This window comes from Schistocerca piceifrons, chromosome 2 (genome assembly GCF_021461385.2).
Source record: "Schistocerca piceifrons isolate TAMUIC-IGC-003096 chromosome 2, iqSchPice1.1, whole genome shotgun sequence".
NCBI lineage: Eukaryota > Metazoa > Arthropoda > Insecta > Orthoptera > Acrididae > Schistocerca > Schistocerca piceifrons.
Window position 1 is genome coordinate 759,610,189 of NC_060139.1, and position 14,580 is coordinate 759,624,768.

Sequence of the window (14,580 nt, forward strand, 5' to 3'; positions counted from 1 at the left end):
AGGCGCTACAGTCTGGAACCGCGCAACCGCTACTGTCGCAGGTTCGAGTCCTGCCTCGGGCATGGGTGGGTGTGATGTCCTTAGGTTAGTTAGGTTTAAGTGGTTCTAAGTTCTAGGGGACTGATGACCTCAGAAGTTAAGTCCCATGGTGCTCAGAGCCATTTGAACAGTTTTTTTGTTTGCTGTAATAATGTTATTGGGTACATATTAAGGTTCCAATGACCGCCATATCTTGACTTATGGCCCTGTTTTTTTTTATTTATTTTGGAGTTCGGTAGCTAAATTAAAACTACAGTGAAAATCCGATGAAGCTTTGTTCAGATGTGTTGCACAGTGTATGTAATACGCCCGTCGATCGCGTCACGTCCAGTTTTTCAACACTGAGAGCAGACTGACCACTTAAAGATGTCTAGAATAATAAAGTCTTCCGCCAAGTGTGAAGTGCATGCTGTCATTAAATTTCTTCTTGCCGAGGAATTCTGACTGCAAAGTGCGGAAACGGTGCAAAAACTTTCAAGCAGGTCTCACAGACGTTCACGATGCATGCCGTCAAGGAAGAAAGCGAGCGTCAACCGATGATGTTCTTCAGTGAAGGCATCAGGCAGGTCGAGAAAGTCTTCTACGACGGTCGGTTGAGAACAAGGGTGGAGGAATGTTGGCATCCTTCCTCGAGTCAATGCTCGGCTGCAAACTCCAGCTGCAACGAAGACGCTCCTGCAGCGTTTTCGATGAGAAGTGTTTGATCGCCCACCTTACAGCCCGGACGTGGCTCCCTCTGATTTTCATCTCTTTGCTCACATGAGCCGCTGGCTTTGAGGACAGCATTTTGGCACAGTCAACCAGTTACATAAAGAATTGGTGGAAAGCACAAGCAGCTGCCTTATTTGACAAGGGTATTGGAAAATTTGTACAACGCGGCGATAAATACCAGAACCAGAGCGGCGACTATGTAGAGAAGTATGTAGCTAAATGTTACAAATAAAACCTATCAGATTTTCACGGTGGCTTCTGTTTCGCGACTAATAGGACATTGAACAAAAGAAAAAAAAAGCAATAGCCCTTGAAAGAACTCCCAGGTATTCAGAAAACGATTGCCTGAAAACTACAAGACACAGAGGAAAATTATACACATCAGTGGACTGAGCATATTTTAAAGTTTCGATTTGTAGTAAGCGCCATGATGTAGCAGCACTAGAGGTCAGGTTTCTCAGAACATGTAGACAGATCATGTGATTCATACTACTGGATCGAATTAGTTCGAGCCTGCAGATAGGTAACTCAATGAGCGGATATTTCCTATGCGAGCCACTGTAATGGGTTTCTGAACAATTCGTGTCTACTTCGATGAATTGCGTGTTGTAACGTGAGCTGGAAATAGAAAGATGATTTGTGCACTGGTGTCACCTTTTGATGTCCTAGAGGTACTTCCTGTATACAGATTGATTCCGTGACGATGTTACAAGCACCCACCCACCCACCTACACACCCACACCCACCCACCCACCCACCCATGCATCCATATATATATATATATATATATATATATATATATATATATATATATATATGTGTGTGTGTGTGTGTGTGTGTGTGTGTGTGTGTGCAGCGCTTAAATCCAGACAAATGAAAATTTTTTTAAAGCAAATTTATTAAAAGAAAATACAAATTAAATTCAGGATTCTTTTCCATTTAAGTAGTGGTATCTTTCAAGAGTAACATTACTCGATGTAACTCGCTTCAGCCGCATTGGCCGCCTCCAATCATGCCCTGAAGCGATCGCAGTCACTCTTTAAAACAGAGCTGTCCATATTCGCGAATGGCTCTGAGCACTATGGGACTTAACATCTGTGGTCATCAGTCCCCTAGAACTTAGAACTACTTAAAACTAACTAACCTAAGGACATCACACACATCCATGCCCGAGGCAGGATTCGAACCTGCGACCGTAGCAGTCGCGCGGCTCCGTACTGAGCGCCTAGAACCGCTAGACCACCGCGGCCGGCTATTCGCGAATGCTGCTTGAACGTTATGCGAGTGCTAGTTTTGGACTAAATGGATTGTGTGAGGTCCTCCCCTGCCATCGGTTCCATTGTTCACTCGCTGTCATGCAATACTGACGCTATTTTGCTCAGCGATCATCCAAAATCAGCACCTGAGCCTTTTCGATGACTGCCACAGTTCTTGACACTCGTTTCCTCGAATGAGAATTCCTCGCCGGGTTCGCGGCGCCTTCCCCAGAGTTCTCCGAAGCATTATACTTGGCCACAATATCGTAAATTGATCTCTGGTAGCCGAAGGATTGAAGTACTTCAGTGGGCGAAGGCCCAGCGCGAAGACCCGCGATAAGGGCGGCTCTTCGGTTGTACTCCGCACGTATCCGTAACATCTAAGCCATTTTGAGGTTCTGACTGTTTGCTCGATGCCTTTGGGAGGAAATTTAAAAGTAAAATTTGTTCTGATTTAAAAGACGCACCCTATATATGTATGACGGTAGTATCGCGTGCGCAAGGTACAAACCGACAGTGATTCGTGTGAAAAGGTTTCCGACGTGATTATGGTTGCACGACGGGACAGACTTCGAACGCGGAATGATAGTTTTGAGCTAGATGCATGGAACATTCCATTTCTGAATACGTTAGGGACTTCAATATTCCGTGGTCCATAGAGTCAAGAGTGTGGTGAGAATACCAGATTTCAGGCATTACCTTTCGGCGTCGACAACGCAGTCTCCGACGGCCTTCACTTAACGACGGGGATCAGTGGCGTTTTGGTAGAGTTGTCATTGCTAATAGAAAAGCAACATTGCGTGAAATAACCGCAGAAAACAATGATTGACGTGTTGTGACGAACGTATCCCTCGGACATGGCGGCGAAATTTGGCGTTAACGGGCTATGGCAGAAGACGACCGACGCGAGTGCCTCTGCTAGCAACACGGCATCGCCTGCAACGCCTCTCCTGGGCTCTTACCATATTGTTTGGGCCCTAGACGACTGGTAAAACGTGATTTGGTAAAAAAATGAGTCCCGATTTCAGTTCGTAAGAGCTGATGGTAGGGTCCGAATGTGGCGCAAACACCACGAAGCCATGGACCCAAGTTGTTGATAAAGCACTGTTTTCGCTGCTGGTGACTCCATAATGGACTGGGATATGTTTACATGGAATGAACTAGGTCCTCTGGACCAACTAAATCTATTATTAGCTGGAAATGTTTATGTTTTGCTACTTTGAGACCATTTGCAGGATTCGTGGACTTCATGTTTCCAAACAACGATTGAATTTTTAAGGATGACAGTGCGCCACAGTTGTTCGCGATTGGTTTGACGAATATTCTGGACAGCTAGAGCAAATGGATTGGCCACCCAGACCGTCCGAATGAATTCCATTGAGCATCTAAGGGACATAATCGGGAGATCAGTTCGTGCACAAAATGCCGCTACGGTAACACTTTAGCAATTGCGGACGCTTGTAGAGGCAGCATGGTTTAGTATTTCTGCAGGGGACTTCCAACGGTTTTTTGAGTCCATGCCACTTCAAGTTTCTGCACTGCTCCGGGAAAAAGAAGTTCCCACATGATAGAGGAGAGGTATTCCAGAATTTTTGTCACCTCAGAGTGAAGTGCCCATTGTCGTCTGAACTGTGTCACAGGCAGCGAGAATTCTTGCCAGGAGATCCTCTTCAGTCTCGACATGTGTCTCTCACGAAAGATTATTCACATGATCCCACAAGAACGAATCAAGTAGGGCGAGATCAGGTGAACGTGCTGGTTACAAACTAGAACCCACTTTTCACGGAATATCTGATCAAGGCGTTCACCAACCCTCAGTTCAAAGCGTGGTGGAGCTCCATCACGTTGGAACCACTTTCGCTGACGAACAACTGCTGGGGTGTATACCAGGTATCTACAATCTTGGCAACAACAATACCAATACATGAGAGGTATCAGAACGACTTTCGCTCATATCTTTCGACTTAATCGTTTCTGGACCAGAGTCTCTTACCTCATATTGATACATTTATCTTTTTCGCCATCCCTGAGTGCTTGGTAACACCGCAAAGAATCATCAAACGTGTGTATACTGATTTTAACAAATCGCTTGATTGGAGAATGAATCTTTTACTTCACGATACACAACTTTTTATATATCTGGTTTAGCAGGGCACTTAGACAACGATCTTTCGCGCCTCGGAATATTACCCTTTCGTATCTATGGTTACAGGAATTTCAGCGATGAATTACTACAGAAAATTATAACTGCCACTTAAACGCTGTAATGCAGCATTACTCGGTACTAAGGAGTTTGTATGAGTCGTTTCATACGTCTTTGTCTTCTTTCAATAGACTTGGATAGTCGTTAAAAATTAAGATGTGTGGCTTAGTACTTCACTTCCAATCGCTCTTGCAAATGAAAATTAACGTAAAATCACTCCTTCGCAGCTAAGACAGCATTACTGCTACGTGGACGGCTCGAACACGCAATGCGTATTTAGTAAGATGCAGTTGAGGAATTGTTGTAGAAGCAAAATTTCTGGTATTTCTCGAGGGCATAAGGAGTAATACTCGCACAAGCTGGAATGGTAATTCCACAAAGTGTAAGTCATCAAGGAGTATCAGCATTGGTGTTGGATTGAGAAAGATATGCGGAAATATGAATCATAACTGAAGTACAATCAAATTCGTGTTCCAATTTCTGGATTTCAACAAACAGCCACGTTCCATAATGGTTACGGGAACATTAGAACGCCTTATCGTGAGCGTAACTTAAGCTCCTTATGTCGCGCGGAAATTTACTGGACTTTTTTTTAAAGAAATGAGATATTTTCAAATGGAAGCATGTGCAAATGGTTCAAATGGCTCTAAGCACTATGGAACTTAACATCTGAGGTCATCAGTCCCCTAGACTTAGAACTACTTAAACCTAACTAACCTAACGACATCACACACATCCATCCCCGAGGCAGGATTCGAACCTGCGACCGTAGCAGCAACGCGGTTCAGGACAGAAGCGCCTAGAACCGCTCGGAAAGCATGTGCAATTACAAATGTTTATATCATAATTAATTACGTCAAGATCACCTAATTGGTGCAGTATCCGCCTTAACTAGCCTCGGCAGTTTATTGACACCTTCAAATGTGATAATTAATCCACTAAACCTTCATCAGAATATGTCAAAATCAAGTTATAAACTGCACAGCCAAAGAAACTGGTACACGTGCCTAATATGGTATAGGGCCCCCGCCAACAAGTATAAAAGCCGCAACACGACGTGGGATGGACGCATCTAATGTCCGGAGTAGTGCTGGAGGAAACTGAGACCATTAATCCTACAGCGCTGTCCATAAATCCGTAAGAATATGAGCGGGTGGAGATGTCTCCTGAACAAAACGTTGCAAGGCATCCCAATATGCTGGTGTCTGAGAAGTTTGGTGGCCGGCGGAAGTGTTTAAACTCAGTGGTGTGTTCCTGGAGCCACTCTGTAGCGATTCTGGACGTGTGGGGTGTCGCATTGTCCTGCTGGAATTGCCCATGTAGGTCGGATTCCACAATGTACATGAATGGATGCAGGTGATCAGACAGAATGCTTAGGTACGTGTCAAATGTCAGAGTCGTATCTAGACGTATGAGGGGTCCCATATCACTCCAACAGAGCCTCCACCAGCTTGAACAGTCCCCTGCTGACATGCAGGGGCTATGGATTCATGACGCTGGTTCCATACCTGCACACGTCCATCCGCTCAATACAATTTGAAACGTGACTCGTCCCACCAGGCAACATGTTTCCGGTCATCAGCAGTCAAATGTCGGCGTTGACGGGCCCAGGCGAGGCGTAAAGGTTCGTGTCGTGCAGTCATCAAGGGTGCACAAGGGGGGCTTCGGCTCCGAAAGCCCATATCGGTGGTGTTTCGTTGAGTGGTTTGTACTGTGACACTTGTTGATGGCTTAGCATTGAAATCTGCAGCAATTTGCCGAAGGGTTGCACATCTGTCATGTTGGACGATTCCCTTCAGTCGTCGTTGGTCCCGTTCTTGCAGGATCTCTTTCGGGCTGCAGCGATGTCGGAAATTTGATTTTTTACTGGATGCCTGATATTCACGGTACACTCGTGAAATGCTCGTACGGGAAAATCCCCACTTCATCACTACCTCAGAGATGCTGTATCGCATCGCTCGTGTGCCGACTTTAACACTACGTTCAAACTCACTTAAATCTTGGTAACCTGTCATTGTAGCAGCAGTAACCGATCTAACAACTATGCCAGACACTTGTTGTCTTATATTGGCGTTGCCGACCACAGTGCCGTATTCTGTCTTTTTACATATCTCTGTATTTGAATGCTCTTGCCCATACCAGTTTCTTTGGCGCTTCAGTGTATATATTCTGAAAATCAAGGAATGGTAGAAAGTATGTCAATGAATTATACAACACGCCACAAGTAAGAAGACTCTTTTACCATGTGACCACATGTTGTTAATTCTTTGACATATTTCATATCATTTCATTATGATCAGAAACCATATAACTGGAGTTTTTATGTACCGTGACGAAGCTCTTAGTGGCTTATCACATCTGAAGATAGCAGTTAATTGTTGAAACTGGTAATGCGTTGTAATTAGACGAGTTTGCCATAACGGATTATTATATAAATATTTATAAAGTTTCATGCTTCCTTTCTTTAGTCTAGTGGTCATCGACTCGAGATTTAATGCGTACTAATTGACATCAGTCATTGCGTCTATTCTGCTTTAATTATCGGTTTTTGTAGTGATTTTTGTGTGGTTGTCTGCGTTTATGTAATATTCTGATGTAGTCTTTAGGGAAATTTTATGTTTTCATTAATGTTGAACGCTTTGTGATTTCCTTTTAACAGCTCTCACGTAATAAGAACTTTAAGACTGGCAATAAAGACTCACATTTCGAGTATCCAAACCTATACACTGTCGAATGACCAGGGTTACAATCACTGGTAGAAATTATAAATGCGAAACCAGGAAGAGTTCACAACCACGAACTGGTGTTTGTCACTTACTTGGAAAGTAGTACTTTATTTAGTGTTACACACATCGGTTTACATCTTACTCATTTTTCTTCAATGACAGTTGTACTTGTTAATATTCTATTATAAGGCTTGGGATAAAACCGGAGTTTTTGAAATTGTTGTCGTGTATACCGAAGGTCCGTGGCACCTGTGAGTATTGTAATAAATAGATTCCTTAAACTTCATAAAACGATACCTAAGTTTAGAAACATATCTCCGTTATGTTTTAATGAAAATCAGCTTAGGATATTTGGTGAACCAAACCGGTATTTTAAATTTAAACATCTCCTAATAGAAGCTGCGGTGTAGTTTTATGTATTCGTTACACTATTTGTTTCACTGCTTGACGTGGATTTATTAGGGAAAATCATGATGGTGATCAAATGAAGTGCTTCAGCTTTTTTTTTTTAATATAGAAGAAGGTTCGATTGTACGAAGAATACAGAACAGCTTTCTTGGGGGCGCACAGTTCTATACGTGCAGTAAAAGTATAGGTAGGGCAATGTAATATTTTTGGTCATTAGTCCTATAACTGGCAGCACATTAGCACATTAGTATTTATTAAAGACCTATTTCGGAGGTCATCATGATACCTATTGATGCCTTTGAACGTCTACATCATAATTTAGGAGGAATATTGTAGATGTTTGTGGGAACTGTCGACAGGGAGTTACCTAATGAAATTGCCCTCTATGTCTGATTACCTCTCTACCCACAACATGCACCAAACGAGCTGAATAACAAACAGACAGCGATTCCAGGAAACTACAAACTCCCCATTAAGGCACACGCAATTAAGTATTCACATTTCGATTCCGTGATCCATGCCACGTATTGAATACGCTCATCTGTTGGGTCGGACAAATGTCCGGTGAACCTCTAATGACGCAACTGAATTTCATTCGACCATCACCCAGCCACGTGAAGCTCGTTAATCACAGCCCAATTATTTTCTAATTTGGTCTCGTTTTATTCTCACACTTTCAGTCCGAAACTGAAGCAAAACCAGAAAAAGCAAAGTAATAAGATCTGGCGACGTAGTTGGACTCTGCTGGTTTTAACACCATTAAACATATGCAGTCAGACAATGCCTGCCAAAATCTTAGGAAAATATATTTCAGAAAATCGCTGTTACGTTAGAAACAACGTGAATTAACAGATGAGGCTGATCGAAAATTGTACATTTATATATTATCGGAAATCGTGCACGCTCATACATTAATACGACATCTAGTGATAGTTTATGGAGAAGGAGTACATTATTAAATGCGAAACTATTCAACAAGGGTTCACATAGTAAGTAGTAGACCAGATGAAACGAACTTACATTTCTGAACAGATATGCACCTTGTCACACCCGTTTCACACATGTTCTTGGGAAGGTCGTTACACAGCATGTTGTCCTCAAACACGTGTATGACTGGACCGATTCGTTAATCTGATAATCAATTGATGCTATTCTTTTGCGTTTCTTGAAGTGCATAACTCCACGTTTCTCTGCAGTAAAAGTTTGCAGTGTGTGCATGTGGCAGATATTTTGCTAAGATGTAAATGGATATTAACGCAATTTTACAGAACAGAATTTTGTCGTAGGTAACTGTGGAAGCTACAAAAAGCCTGAGATTCCAAACAATGCTATTTGCAAAGTTAATAATGTGCAACATGAACAACAACGGTATCATTATTACACTTCCCAGGGTAATGCCAGATATTACTTCATTGTGTGTAAATTACTTTCCATATGTACAGCGTGATGCGTCACATCAGGATACTTTCGATCCGGTTGCAAACCTGGTTACACATAGGAACGAATTTTCATTAGGAGTCGACATGGTACCGAGTCAAAACTTTTCAAAGTCGAGAAGGAAAATGAACCATCAATGTGTCCCATGTTCATAGTCTCATGGACAATATGTGTAAGACACTCGGCGCGCAAGGTCTGGGCATTCACAGAGGATGGGACTGCTGGTAGTTGGGAGCTCCAACGTTAGGCGCGTAATGGGACTCCTTAGGGATATGGCTGCGAGGAGGGGGAGGAATCCAGCGTGCACTCTGTGTGGACACCGGGAGGAGTCATTCCAGATGTGGAACGGATGTTTCCGAAAGCCATGAAGAGCACAGGGTGCAGCCAACTGCAGATGGTGGCTCATATTGGTACTAACTATAAGCGTCAGAAGATATTCTCTCTTGTATCGGGCGGGTAACTGAAGTAGTAAGGACTGCCAGTCACGCTTGTGAGATGAAGACGGAGCTCCCCATCTGCAGCATCGTCGACAGAACCGACTATTGTCCTTTGATACAGAGCGGGGTGGACGCTCTGAATCAGGGGCTGCGACCGTGTAGGTTTCAGATTCCACAGGGTGAAGGGTTTCCGGGTTCTGCTAAATAGGTCAGGAATCCTTTACCCATAGGAAGTGGCTACACGGGTAGCGGGCCCCCATGTGGAGGGGACTGCGCTGTTTTTTAGGTTAGAGTTTGCCGAGAAAGTGGAGAATGGGCTTCAGTTTCAAAGGGTCCAGGAAGAAAGCAGGATGAGGGTGGACAATCAGTATTGTACTAGTAAATTGTCACAGCTGTTCTGGAGAAGAACCAGAGGACCAGTCTCTAATAGAAAGCACTGAATCTCAAGTCGTTATAGGTACAGAAGGCTGGCTAAAACCAGAAATAAGTTCAGCCGAAATTTTTGCAGAGGACCTAGCTGTGTTCAGAAAGGATAGGTTAAATAGAGATGAGGGTGGAGTGTTTATTTCTGCCAGAAGTAGTTTATCTTGTAGTCAAATTGAGGTAGATAATTTCTGTGAGTTAGTGGGGGTAAAGGTTATTCTTAACAACCGAAATAATAACAGGTTCCTTTAGTGACCCTTCGACTCATATGATACAGCTGATGAAGAGTTCAAAGAAAACTTGAATCTCATTTCAAATAGGTACTCTATTCAGACATTTACAACTGGTCGTGACTTTAACCTACCATCGATACGCTGGCGAAATAAATGTTTAAAGTAGGTGGTAAGAATAAGCCGTAGTCGAAATCTTACTGAATGCCTTTTCAGAAAATTATTCTGAACAATTAGTTCAGGAGCCCACTTGAAGTGTTGCGAAAACGTACTTGACCTCTTAGCAACAAATAATCCTGACCAAATTGGCAGCATCATGACAGATAGGGGATTAGTGCCCACAAAGTTGTTACAGCTAGAATGAATACCGTAACACCCAAACCCACCAAAAATAAATGCAAAATACATCCATTTGAAAAATCAGATAAAAATTCACTTCGGACATTTCTAAGTAACAGTCGCCACTCCTTCCAATCTATGTAGGAGTAGAGCACACGTGGTTTAGTTTCAAAGAAATCGACGGCAACCAAATAAACTAATAAGATATTGTACTGATCTCCCATAGTACACAAAACAGGTCAGAATACAGTTTCAGAAGCAGGGAAAAAAGCACGCCAAATAAAAAAGAAGGCAAAATACGCAAGATATCCAAAGCTCAAATTTTAGCGCGAACTTCAATGCGACGTGCTTTCATTAGTTTTCACAACGAAACTCTGTCAGAAAATACAAAGAAATTATGGTCGTATGTGAAGTAAGCCAGTGGCAATCGTAGTCAATAAATTCACTACGCGATAACGACGATGATGTTATTGATGACAGTGCCACTAAAGCAGCATTATAAAAGCGGTTTTCTAAAATTCCTTCACACAAAAAGACGAAGTAAAAATTCCAGAATTCGGATCAAGAACACAGGTTCAGAAAATATTGTTCTTGTGAAACACAACTACCTCTTATTCTTACAAAGTAATGAGGGCTTTTGACAGGGAATGTCTAATTGATTCCTTATCATTAGATTTCCTGAAGGCATTTGACAGCGTTCCTCACAAGCGACATCTAATCTAAATGCGTGCCTATAGAATATCGTGTTATTGATGACAGTGCCACTAAAGCAGCATTATAAACGCGGTTTTCTGAAATTCCTTCACACAAAAAGACGAAGTAAAAATTCCAGAATTCGGATCAAGAACAACTGCCAACATGAGTAACATAGGAGTAAACAGCGGAGCAGCTTAAAACATGTAAGAAAGACAAGGCCTCCAGTCCAGATTGTTTAAAAGCCAGGCTCCTTTCAGATACAATAGCTCCATATTTACCAATCATATACAACCACTCGCTCGTAGAAAGATGGGTAGCTAAAGAGTGGAAAATTTCCAAAGTCGTACAAATACCCAAGAAAATAACAGCGAGTAATCCGGATATCACTAACGTCGATACGCAGTAGGATTTTCGAACATTTAGTGTGCTCGAACATCGTGAATTAGCTCGAAGAAAACGATTTATTCACAAACAATCAACACAGGTTCAGAAAATATTGTTCTTGTGAAACACAACTACCTCTTATTCTTACAAAGTAATGAGGGCTTTTGACAGGGAATGTCTAATTGATTCCTTATCATTAGATTTCCTGAAGGCATTTGACAGCGTTCCTCACAAGCGACATCTAATCTAAATGCGTGCCTATAGAATATCGTGTCAGTTGTGTGACTGGACTCGCGGTTTCCTGTGAGAAAGGTCACAATTCGTAATAACTGACGGAAACTCGTCGAGTAAAACAGAAGGCATATCTGGCATTCCCCAAGCAAGTGTTATAAGCCCTCTGCAATTCCTGATCTTCATAAATGATTCAGGAAACAATATGAGCAGCCCTCTTAGATTATTTTCAGATGATGCTGTGATGTGCCGTCTTGTAAAGTCATCATGTGATCAAAACGAATTGCAAAAGGATTTAGACAAGATATCTGTAAGGTGCAAAATGTTGCAATTGCCTCGAAATAAAGAAAAGTGTGAATTCGATAAATTTCGGTTACGTTACAAATAAACAAATCTAACGGCTGTAAACTCAACTAAACAGAAGAACTTAAATTGTTCCAATCATGTAGATAATGTTGCGGATAAAATAAACCAAAGACAGCGGTTTATTTGCAGTATACTTACAAAATGTTATAGGTCTACTGAAGAGCCAACTTTCATTACACTTGACGCCCACTTCTGGAGTATTGCCTTGCAGTGGGGGATCCGCATCACACAGGATTGACGGAAGACGTTGAAAAAGTTAAAAGAACGACAGCTCGTTTTGTACTACCGCGAAGTAACGGTTAGTGCACCACCGGTATGCTATGCAAATCGGGGTGGCAGTAATTAAAATAAAGGCGTTTTTCGATGCGACAGGATTGTCCTACGAAATGTCAGTCACCAATTTTCTTCTCAGAATGTAAAAATATCTTGTTGGCGCCTACATAGAAAGAAATGATCATCATAACAAAAGAAGAGGAATCAAAGCTCGCACCGAAGGATTTCAGTGTTCGTTTTTCCCGTGAGTTGTTCGAGAACGGAAGGACAGGGAAGGTGGTTCGATTAACACTATGCCATGATCAATGTTAAAGGAGGCCATGCTGATTTCCATAGAGAAGGTTGTTTTGTTACAGGTAGGTTAGCATGAACTCTGAATATCTACAGAGTGTCCCATAAATGTTGCTACAAACGTCGAGAAGTTGTAAGGGTGCTTTAAGGAACAAATCAGGGATAAGAAACCTTGTTCGGAAACGTCATCCAACGATATTACAGAGCGTCGAAGTCATGGGCGCCCGCGCTTGCCACTAGGCCACCGCTTCGGCAGGGAACGCGACTAGGTGCTGCGTAGAAAGGTCTTTGTGTCCTTTGAATACGAAGCCGTGTTGCCTCAGTGGATGAAGGTGTCAGGCACGGGTTTCCATCCGCAGTTTTTCTGCTGGAACCACCTAAACTCTCCAATGTTTTTTGGTATGTTGGACAAAATAAACCAATAGCTGCTTCATATAGGAGCTAGCTGAAATGTGTGCACTCTTCATACTATGATTTTTATGTGCTTTTGGTTATGGTCTTTCTTTAGGCAATGACTTTATATCGGAGTTTATTTGTTACTGTTTTGGCTTGATGGTAACAATTTTTTTGGAGTCCTGGTCCTTTAATCTGCTGTACTCTGATGTTCATCAGCAGATTCAGTAGGAATTTCTGTGGGTTGGACTTCAGGCATCTCAACCTAAGAAAAGAAGATTTTCAGTTTCAGTACTGTCCGTGAAAAGTACATGATCTGTAGGTTCCGCCGAAGCTAGATGATGTTTGTTATAGACAAGGGTAGCAAAGTTCTACCCTACTCTCAATGTAATCATTCACTGTATTACCGACTGAAGCTGATTTGAAATATGCAGTCCTCAATATGTGAGATGCTCAATACGACAAGGTCGTCAAATTGCTCTGTCAACTCAGTTGGCCTTGTCAGAAGTTGCTACCCTTATTTGGGCCCTCTTGGAGGATGATCTGCAAGATACAGGGAACCCTGAGTGGTAATCAGCCGGGCGATGAACTAATTTCTAACTTTTAACCATATTTAATAAACAACAATAGTGTACATGTGTACGTGAGCAAAACACAACTTCAAAAATTAGTAAACAACTCTTGGAACTTAAACCCTTTATAAAGCTGCCAATTCATGCGCAACGGCTCTTGCATTTATTTACTGAACTGACACAGGCAATAACAGTAAGATTACCTAAGGCAAATTGCGACCTTTAGCCTTTCCTCAAAATGAAATCCACTACAGGAAATGGTAGTCAATAAAAGTGGGGAACTAGAACGTCAAAATGTCAAAGTGGTTTGGATATAGCAAGATAAAAATAAATGGACACTAATCCCTGCAAGATGTTACGAAAATTTAAATACAGACGTCGGGCTCTAGTCCCTCCAAATATCAAGCAATTTTCACAACAGAAAAGATGAAGCGGTGCTGACTATTACTCGTAATAAAAAGGCCACAATGCCAACAGAAATTTACATCAGTTTCATCTTACCAAGAGACTGGTGTATTTTCCACAAACAAGCCTTTACACCGTTTGACCGTTTGTATCTATCACCAGTGCAGTAAGCACTCGTCCACAACACTGGGAGGCCGAAAGGGCGGGAGGCGGGGGGGGGGGGGGGAGGTGTGCCTGGCGTTGGAAAGATCGCTCCTACCCGCAGCAAAGTACCACAGCAAGAAAGGGTGCCACGTATCTAACAGCCAACAACATATTACGTCAGCAATCAGTCTGAGTCCTAAAAAAAAAAAAAAAAAAAAAAAGGTATGAGAATAATACTAGCCATCAAACAGCATTCGCTCTTCCAGGCATAGCTACAAAGAAACGAACTGTCAGTTGTTGTGCACTCTCAATAATGCTCGAACACAGGACTATATCACAGGGGTAAGTTCGCTGAGTAATACAATGGTCCTCGCCAAAATTTCTTCCAGAGCAGTCGTTGAAAAGTTCCACGAGCCACAAGTAACAGCTACGTGCGGCATCGTTACCCGTGCTCTCATTGGCCAGCAGACATTGGGGCTCAATTCTCGGCCCCTCCGGCGTGTACTCTCTCCCGACCACAGTGTCGACCCAGACCTGTCTCGCTTCGCCGGTAGCTTCTTCTAGCAAGCGCTGTTCTCTCCTGCAGGCGATTAGGAGCAGTTCCACCTCACAACAC